The sequence below is a fragment of the Dipteris shenzhenensis genome, chromosome 13 (assembly GCF_047967505.1).
Source record: "Dipteris shenzhenensis isolate YYH24624 ecotype China chromosome 13, Dip_SZ_1.0, whole genome shotgun sequence".
Taxonomy (NCBI): domain Eukaryota; kingdom Viridiplantae; phylum Streptophyta; class Polypodiopsida; order Gleicheniales; family Dipteridaceae; genus Dipteris; species Dipteris shenzhenensis.
Window position 1 is genome coordinate 56,757,005 of NC_141608.1, and position 11,022 is coordinate 56,768,026.

Below are 11,022 nucleotides of genomic sequence, written 5' to 3' on the forward strand. Positions count from 1 at the left end.
CTAGGATTTGTGGAGACTGGTGATGATACTGCACATCCTATTCTACAGATTGGTAAAATTCCTTTGTCTATGCAGAATGGGAAAAAGAAATACATGTCTGATGTATTTCATGTCCCAAATATCACCAAGAACCTGGTTTCTATTGGTCAAATGGTTCAGCAAGGCTTGCAAGTCTGATTTAATCCTCATGGATGCTTTGTTGAGGATATGAGAAATAAAGGTCGCTTGATAGCAAAAGGGAAGAAGAAGTGCAGGATGTTTACGTTGGATGCGGACATGCTTGAATTGAGTGCCGTAATGTTTGCACATGGGACCGGTGTAGTTGCAGATATTGATATCTGGCATAAACACATTGGTCATGTTAATGTACAACAACTTCAATTAGTACAAGCCCAAAATATTATTGCAGGATTGCCTAAGTTCAAGGTTGCAAAAATGCATAAGGTATGTGAAGCCTGTCAATTTGGAAAACAAGCAAAGAAACCATTTCCTAGACATGTTCAAGAGAGTAAGAGGCCATTGGAATAAATCCACTCTGATGTGTGGACTTCTAAAGCTGCATCTATTGGAGGCTATCATTATTTTGTCACTTTTATTGATGACTACAGTAAAAAAGTTTGGGTGTATTTTATGAACAAGAAAAGCGAAGTGTTTGGGCATTTCAAAGCTTTTAAAGCTATGGTTGAAAAAGAAACAGGCCTGCAAATAAAATGCCTAAGATCAGATGGAGGGGGAGAGTACCTCTCAAATGAGTTTGCAAGGTTCCTATAGGAGCATGGCATAAAGCAGCAATATTCATGCAGTCATATCCCATAGCAAAATGGACTTGCAGAAAGGAAAAACATGCATATTAAAGAGGTATCTCGTGCCATGCTCAACAAAAAAGACTAGCCATATTATTATTGGGCTGAAGCAGTTGCTACATCAGTCTACATAATGAACAAGACTCCCACTGTCGCAATACATGGCATGATGCCAGAGGAGAGATATACTGGTAGGAAACCATATATTTATCATTTGATAGTTTTTGGTTGCATGGCCTATGTTCATGTGCTAGATGAGTTGAGATCTTGGATCCAAAAGCTGAGAAGTGCATCTTTATTGGTTATTCTCTGTAGCAAAAAGGGTATAGATGCTATAACCCTTCTACTCATAAGTTTATAGTGAGCAAAGATGTTTTTTTTAATGAGATGAGCAGCTGGTATAAACCAGTAAATGTGATTGATGATGTAGATGCACAAAATAGTAATGCTGCATAGAATTCACAGCAGTAGTCACAAAATATTAGTGGACCTGTAGTGTCCTCTAGCAGTGGTTCACATACTTCACCATGGACAGGCAAATTGAGATCACGAGGATCTCCTCAAAGCAATGCAGATAGTGGTATGCAAGTATCACAAAAAGGAAAAGAGAAAGTAGATCAGCCCATGGTTGATGTGAATGCAGGTCACTCTTATGTGGATGGTGAATCTAGTGGCTTAGAATAGAGCCTTGATGATGAGTTGGGTATTCATTCTGTTGTTACACCTAGAGTAAGGAAGACAAGAGATGTTTTGAGAGCACCTGGTAGTGAGCCTATTTTGTGTAGGTCTACCAGAGCTAGGTATCCTATGGATAGGCTAAAACAAGAATGCGATTGGCTGCAAGTGGGTTTATAAAGTGAAGCACAATGCAGATAGTTCTATGAAGGTATACAAGGCAAGATTAGTTGTCAAGGGGTATGCACAGACATATGGCATTGATTATGAAGAAACATTCAGTCCGGTTGCAAGGATGGCAACCGTAAGAGCAATCATTGCTATGGTTGCATCAAAGGGATGGTCTTTACATCAAATGGATGTAAAGAATGCTTTCTTGCATGGTGATTTGCAAGAAGAGGTCTATATGGAGTAGCCACCAAGTTATGTTCATGTTGTTCATCCTGAGTTTGTTTGCAGGTTGAAGAAATCCTTGTATGGCTTGAAGCAAGCACCCAAAACATGGTTTGACAAGATAGGACAGTATCTTGTCACTATTGGCTTTTAGATTTCCAAGGTAGATTTCTCACTTTGAGAAAAATAGAGAAAGGCATTATGCTGCTTGTCATTTATGTTGATGATTTGATCATCATAGGTGATAGTGATGAAGATATCCTTCATGTGAAAATGCTATTGAAGCACAAGTTTGAGATGAAGGATTTGGGAGAGCTGCGTTACTTCTTGGGCATTGAGGTGATTAGATCCACAAGTGGGATATGGCTCTCTTGCAGAGGCAGTATGGATTGGACATGCTGTCCAAATATGGGATGACAGGTTGTAACCCTATTTCAGTTCCTTTGGAGCAGAATGTGAAGCTGAGCGTAGATGCAAGTGAGCTTCTGGAAGACCCTACTATGTATAGATGCATAGTAGGAAGTTTGATTTATATGACTATTACCAGGCCAAATTTGAGCTATGATGGGTTGGTAAGTCAGTTTATGCAAGTGCCAAGGAAACCGCATTTGGATGCGGCTAGATGCATACTAAGGTATGTGAAGTCCACATTGCAGTATGGACTATTTTATGAGACTAGGGTTTAAATACAGTTGCATGGATACACTGATGCTGATTGGGCTAGTAGTATTTCAAATAGATGATCTACCAGTGGATATGTGTTCTCTTTTAGGAGTGCTGTAGTCACTTGGAGCAGCAAGAAACAGCCTATAATTGCCTTGTCGAGCACAAAGGCTGAGTACAGGGGTGCAACAATGGCTGTATGTGAGGTAGCTTGGTTTCGTAAGCTACTTTATGATATGCATCAGTGTACAGATGGGCCAGTTATCATTTATTGTGACAACATGAGCAGTATACACTTGGCAAATAACCCTGTCTATCATGCTAGAATAAAGCACATTGAGGTGCATTATCACTATGTGCGGGAGAAGGTTCTAGTAGGTTTTATTGATCTAGTTTATGTCAGCACAGAGGATCAGGTAGCTAACATATTCACGAAGACATTGGGCGCAGAGAAGCTGCGCAAGTTCAAAGACGTGCTTGGTGTGCAGGAATTGGGATTGAGCTCAAGGAGGAGTGTTGAGATATCGATCTCCACTCGTGATATGCCAGGGTGACCATTGTGCATTTATGTCACCGACTTGTTAACTGCAGATGCTGTTGGTACACCGCCCATGAATAATAGCTGGATGGCAATTATCTTTATGTACTCTAGTTAGTGGCTCAGTTAGTATGCCACCTAGGTTAGCTGAGTTTGGTTTGAGACCCACATATAGGGTTCACCTATTCCTTTTGTACTTAGAGAGAGTTCTTTTGGCTTTCACAACTAAGAAGAGGAAAACTGTTTTCAACCTCCACCTTTGTGTGTATTCCCCCATTGTGTATGTGAGAAAGCTACAAGTGAGACTTCTTATTTCTCTCCCACTCTCTTCACAATATATATACATATATATGTGTATATACATATACATGTATACATATATATATGTATACATATATATATGTATACACATATACATGTATACATATATACATGTATACATGTATACATATATACATATATCTATATACATATATATCTGTATATATGTATACATATATATATGTATATATGTGTATATACATATATATATGTATATATGTGTATAAACATATATATATGTATATATATATATATACATATATGTATTTATGTACCTCTCTCTCTCTCTCTCTCTCTCTCTCTCTCTCTCTCTCTCTCTCTCTATCTATCTATCTATCTATCTATCTATCTATCTATATATGTGGAGTTGCTTCTCATAAGGAGTTGATTTATCTAGTAATTTATTGATTTGAAAGCTATGAGCTAACCTTTTGCATGACGTTGCTACCTATGATCGGTGGAACACTTACACTAGAAGCTCTACTTTACAATCAATTTCTAGCCTTTCCACTAACAAACTTGACTTCTAAATGGTTCCAACTAAAGTACCTAAAGCATATAAAATGATACTTCAAGTTTGTTTGACTAGCTCACTCACAATTCCCACTCCTCTCTTCACATTGATGTATTTGAGAATGAAGGCAATTCAGAGTGATAGTTGTTGTATGTAGAAAGCCTTTCACTTGCTTTTTCACAAATCCTTTCAAGAATAGAGGATAACATATACCTCTTCTCAAATGTATTCTCGCTCCTATTGATTCACGAATTCTACTTTAGGGCCTTCTTGGAGTAAAATTGGTTTGATAATCATGAATTTTGTTCCTTGCTTTTAATGTTATATCTAGTTCCTTGGATTGATAAAGGCACATGAGAAGTTGGGAAATTGAGGGCATTTTATGTTAGCATTGTCTAGATTATGAATTTTAGTTTCCTTTCATTTGATGGAAATTCTATGGTCTAGCATGGTACTTCTAGGTTCTAGTGACATGGATAATAACCATAGATCTTCATTGAAGCCTATCTTCTCCATGTATCACATGTTGTGCAAACACTCATGCTAGTGGGATGGTGATAGGTGAGTCAACCTACTTGAATAGAGGAGACATGCAAGAACCATGTGGAGATTATCATGATAGCCTTGTTGACACTCAAGGGCATACACACCTTTGAATAAATTTAGTCAAATTTATTATCACTTTATAATATAAGCCTACATTCTACCAAAATAAAAAATAAAAAATCTTTGAGACGTCTAAGTTGAAAAATGCAGCAACTAGAGTTAGTAAAAATTTTGATCAAAATTAAGAATTTTTAATAATATTGAGTTTGACAAACATAATATTGAAAAAAGATTTTGAATCCTTAGGCTGTTCAGGTTCCAAGGTCAGGGTCCACTTAGCTGCTACCATCCAAACAATCGAGGTGTTAGAACATCATAGTTACAATTAGATAGACAGGTAATGCCTGTTTTCTCTGGCTTGTTATTACTTTACCTAGGATCATAGACAACCATGAGGATGCTAAGATAATTAAAAAAATTTTAATCCACAAGTGAAGTTTAAGTCACAAGTGGAGTAAGGAGCGAATGAGTGCATGGGTTGAGAAGGGATTAGAGGAGGTATGGGATGATTAGTGGGCTTGGTGTGTGGGGTGGTTAAAAAGAGAGTGTAAAGGGGAGATTTGACGGCAGGTACATAAAAGAATAATTCATAGTTGGAAAAGTATATATGTGTGTGTAAAGAAATAAGTGTTTATGTGTGTGAGATACATTTACTAATCAATATTATTGTGTGTGTGGCCCATCCCCAACCAAGAGGGAGTAAGCCCACCACCATGTGGAACTTACTCCCGGGAAAAATCTTTTGGCGAGCTTTTTAATGTGAGCTTTTTTACCATTTCCTTTTTTTTTGCGAGCTTTTTTTAGAAATCCATATGTGTTTTTGTTATAAGAAAGATGGGGAGGTTAGAAAGAGGGGAGAGGATATAGGTTATGTTCATTTTCATAGCATCTGGGAGGGGTGGAAGAGTGTATACTGTGGAAGAGGGGGGGCGGATGTGAGTGGCAGTAGGAGGCAAAAAATTATGGAAGATATGTCCATATTCAAAGTAGAAGGGAGGAACTATGGGAGATATGTTCATTTTAAAAGTGTATAATTTGAAACTTTTGACCTCATATTTGGATTCCTCGTTGAATTCCGGTCATTTTGAGTACCAACATGACCATATTCCGATAAAAATTAAAAAAATGGTGTTTTTGTCATTTTGGCCTATTTTGGGCCTATTTTGAGTCTACGCTAGCGCAGATTCAAAATAGGCCCAAAACAGGCCAAAACTGAATTCATGACAAAAACACCATTTTTAAATTTTTTATCGGAATATGGTCATGTTGGTACTCAAAATGATCGGAAGTCGACGAGGAATCCAAATATGAGGTCAAACTTGTCAAATTATACACTTTGAAAATGAACAAATTTCCCACATGCTCCCCCTTCCCCTTTGCATTTAGTAGATGAACATAACTTTCACATTCCTCATCCTCTCTCCCCTCCTTGCACTCGTCTTTGCATACCTTATAAGTTCCCCCTCTACGTTCTCCACTATGATAACGAATATATGTTCCAACTCCCCTCCCCTCCCTTCTCCATGCCACCTTACCCATGTGCCCGTCCCTCCCCCTTTCCTTTATCTCCCCTCCCCCCCCTCTCTCCTCTTAACTGCAACCATAACCCAAACTTTCAACCCACCCCACTCCATGAACCCCCCCCCCCTCTCTCTCTCTTAGGTGAATGAAAAGCTCGCAATATTTATAAAAATCGAAAAAAAGCTCATGACAAAAAGCTCACAAAAAAATCACACCCCTTACTCCCCACCTACTGAAATAAAAATGGACTATATGATAAGTGCCAAAATGAAAAAATGATGCCATTTACTAATTGAGGAATAGGTGTGGTATATCCTCTTGGGCACTTCTGCATTGCTTATCCTCTTGGGCACTTCTACATCGCTTGCAAATGCCATCATCATTGTGTCCGATCTTGCGAGATCTTTGAGCAATCCAAACTCCCTTGTGTAGGATTAGCCAAATCAAGTAGAATTTCTTCTTAAATATATCTTTATCCGTACCTTTTCAAATCTCTTCACCCAAGTTCCCCGAGAGTCTCTCTTATGCCATTTCAGGTTGAGTGTCTTTAGTATTTCTTCGTGACACCCAGATTAGGATCGGAGTTAACTGGTTTTGTCCACCCCATCCGAATTCCCTCAGAGACGGTTTAAGGTGGCCTCCCATCCACAACAGAATTTCTCTTGACTAGAGCCCCTATCTCTCATGAATTAGCCTCAGGTCCTTAGGTCAAATCTATTGAGATGAAATTTAGCTATCAAGTTTTCATCTTCCAACCATTTACCCTACTCTTAGTTCCATAAGTCTCCCCAAGTTTGTATCCCCTTCTTATTGAGCCTGAGAGCTCCTTTCAAGTTCTTGTCACTTATCTACACATTCGGCCAAATTATCAGGAACCAAGCTGAATCTTGATTGTAGAAGGTGCTCGTTTTTCTTGAGTAGCCCTTCCACTTAATATATTGAAGCGTTGAGACTCCCAGGCTTGCCACATTCCCTTCCATAGTTCTAATCCCTTCGCTATACACGTTTCATTGCCCAGTAGTGCCACCTCAAAGGGAATCTGCTTCCAGTGTCTACATCTCTTGAGCCTGACTTTTTTTAAACTGCGTAAAATTAGTGTTGCCTAGATTGGATTAGGATCGGATCAGGATGATCGGATCAGGATCTAGCACTACCTTGGTTATCCACCACTGGTTCATAAATCTTACCGTCTCACTGATCTCTCAATGTTCACTATCCCCAGCCCTCCTGCATCCTTAGGCAGCATGCACACTTTCCATTTGACCTTAGTGTCCCCCCCCATAGGAAGGAGCAGAAGAGATTGTTAATTTTTCCCAAACTCTTCCAACAGGAGATGAAGTATAGATAGAGGGATAGATGTAATGGTTAAGCACAAACTTCCTTCTCGCCAGAGTTGGCTGAAGTCCTTGCCACTTGTTGAGTTTATCCTTAACTTTATCTATTACCCAGTCCCACTGTTCATTTATCAAGCATCTAGAGTGTGGGGGTTAAAGGCCACTGTAACTTAACCCCAGTTATGTACAATACTCAAACACATATATATATGGATGACATAGAAGAGTAGGGTGTCTTGCAGCCACCAAAACTTGTGTGGCTCTCTCTTCTCTCTCTCCCTCTCCCTCTCTCTCATTCTCTTCCATTCCACTTCTGTTGTTGAGATTCCCTCAGCTAGTATCAAAGTGCATGTGTCCTACGCTGAGCCTGGGTGTGAGCCTAGAGCCCAAAGTTTGCTCTGGTGTAGCTCTGTGGGAGGAAGGAGAAGCTCTGTTGGGTGACTTTACCTGCATCCTAGTGTGAAGAGACCTTGCAAAAACCTTTGGAAAGTTCTCTTAGTGGTTTTTTGCAAGCAAGCAGGTGGTTTTGGAGGAAAAATACACTTTTTGATGATTCCCCTGTTCCTTTCAACTATTGAGAGTCCGGAATGACCTGTAGAGGCAACCGTTGCCTGTTTTGGGTGTTCATTGCACTTCAGGAGTTCAAAAACGCCTTCATTCTTGAATTTGGCATCATTTTGTTGGATTTTTGACTCAATGTCTTTACTTCAACGTTTTTTTGCCAGTGTGTTGGAACTCAAGTTTGAAGCAACCATTTGCAGATCTATTAATTCCGGTGGACTTAGGAGGTCCTAAAACTTTTGTGTTGCTCATCATTCACACTCTGGTGGTGTTTACAAACAGGTCTATTTGTAAAAATGCTTTTTCATCCGTGTGTTGGACCTAGTGATTGGGACCACGATTTTCAAAACTATCTATTCCATTGCATTCTGGAGGCCCAAAAACCCCCATCTGCCAGCTCTTGTGTGATTCTATGGAGATTCGGAGAAGTTATGTCTCTTTGAGGTGCCAAATCATCTAGGGGGGGAAAGGTGGAGAAGGAAGGAGGTTTGTGGAATCCACAAGGAGGTGGAGCTGGAGGTCCTCAAAGGCTGGCCTCAATAGAAGGTTGGAATATCACCGAGTCCTTCTCGTCAAAGTCCTATCCCAACAATTCCTTCCTGTTTAGTCCACAGACCCATCGCAGATGCATTCTCCAAGTGAGCATGGAGCAAGAGGAGGAATCCCGAAAACAAAATCTTCAAATTTTGGCAATTTGAGAACTCCACATGAGAGAGTACCCCTCGGTAAGAACTTCATGGTTTAGAGCATTGAAACAGAGAGGATGGGTGAAGGACATTACATATGCAATACTAGGAAGCAATGCCCAGCTGCTTCGTGCATAGTTCGCTTGGTACCTCTCCATCATCTTACGCATTAATGTTTGAAAGCTCAAGGAGATAGCAAGAGAGTGATTCAAGAGAGATTGGATAGACTCAATAGGCTTGGTCTCCCATGTTAATTTGTTTACATGATTTGCTTACACATAGATTTATCACATGATTTTCTTATTGGTTGCTTATCATTGTATCTAAGCTTAGCCCGTGTTTGCCAATGCACCCTTGCTTCGTAAATAATCGTAATGCCATAGCTAGGCAATGGTGTGAGATCTGGCATCGATCATCAATCTGCCATCAATCATCGACAATATCTGCACTTCCGTAACGGTTTGAGCCATTGATTCTTTTAGTAGGTTGCCTATCGTTGTAATAATGACCTCAATAAATAATCACGGTGTGCGCACCATGTAATCATGCGATCCATGTCGCCCATGAAATTTCTATATACTCTCCAAGATTATGTGCTTGCATGTTTGCACGCGATCCTTGCTATTAATGTCAAGATTGGGCAAGAAGTCCATTGTTGTTCGCAACAGACAAAATAAGAGTCAAAGTTTCCTTCCATAGGACTCAAATTTCCTATTTGAGGGAGCAACTGCCAAAATGAGATCCGAGTTGAGGAGGGACCTCGGAGGGACTTGCATGTGAAAAGGTCCTTCGAGTCCTCGAAAGAGGATTCTACAAAGAGACTGGGCAAGGGGGACTTTGCTAAAGAGACGAGTGAAAATTTAGAGGCCGTAGTATGGCCAAAAGAAAGTGACATAGGTCTTAAGCAAAATCGGCTCATATGATCGCATTTGCTAACCTGCACATTGCTCAATTGGCCGCACAATATTGAGCAGTGGATATGACATAATGTTTAGATCCATGGTCATCATGTATAGGACGCTACCATGGTCATCACGTATAGGATGTTGCAGGTGAGTGTTTGCACCTTCTGGCAAAGAAGCAGCAAAATAACAAGCTGAAAGACTCTTTTGCAGAGGTGACCAAAAAAGAAAGGTTTAGCATTAATTATAGTTACTTTGGTTCTTATAGTACCTTTCACAAGGAACTTTTGAGTGACAAGCTACATCCTTATGGAATCAAAATCTAAAAGTTTTAAGGAACCATATTTTGAGGAACGTGAGGCGGTTGTTTAAGGGATACATGATATACCTTTGAAAGTGACGTACCTTTAAAATTTTGAACTTAGGCCTGGTGTGGATGTCACTTTCCACCAACATGATTGATCTCATTGTCTTTGTATTGTTTAGCTTGTTTTTTACAATATTTAATTTCAAGTCATGTGGCAATGGGAAAGCTATGCAAATTCGAAGAGCAACATATTAGATGGCAATCATAAGAAATCCCCTTCTATTGAAAGGTGCAATTATGATGGACTTAGCATGTGGAACATGCATATTAAGGTGTCAAATGTTTGGCTCTTTCATCTTTGGTACTTTGGACAAGTGAAGATTGGGAGAGCTAACCCTAAGCTGCTTTCTCACCTTGATGGTTCCCCGATGGTTCCAGTTTGTACGCAGCAATAAAAGCTGGAGCAAAGACAGTATTAGCAGTCGCTTGTGGTGATTTTTTTGGCATTTGACTATAATTATGATTATTGACATTCAGGTGATATGGTAGTATCTTATCCATTCGTGAAACTTATTCTCGGTGCTTATATTCTTTGTGTTTGTATTCTTAGTGTTAATATTCTCGACACCCAAGGAAGGGCCCGTTCCCTCTCAAATTATAACTCTTTGGGAAAGGAAGCACGCCGCCTCCTCGCCACACTATGTGTGGTTATAATAATTATATATTATATATTATTATACAAATATTTTCATGTGCTCGTCCATTCAAAATTGGTTATTTTCAATCTGAATTCTTACAACATTCCTCTCTTTCGATGCATGTTCTTGATGCGAGGGGAGAGCAAGGAAAGCCAAGGTGGATGCAAGATCAAAAGATATCGATACCTTTATTCATATGATTGTAGTCCATGTGACAATATTGTATAGATTGCAAGGCGAGGCAAGGCGAGTCTGTTATTGTATTGCCTTATTCATGTATTTGTTGGACTTCAACTTCCAAAATATCAACATCATAAAATCAATAATAAATGACCACCCCTGACATTTGCAGGGAGGATCGGGTTCTAAGGGACCCTCTGACATGTCTCATGCTTACTCATTTGCTTTTGCCTTTAAAAATTAGATAAAATGCTAGGATTCAAAAAGGCTGCCGCAATTCTAGTTCCTTTGTTAAATGCTAGGATTCAGAAAGGCTGCCG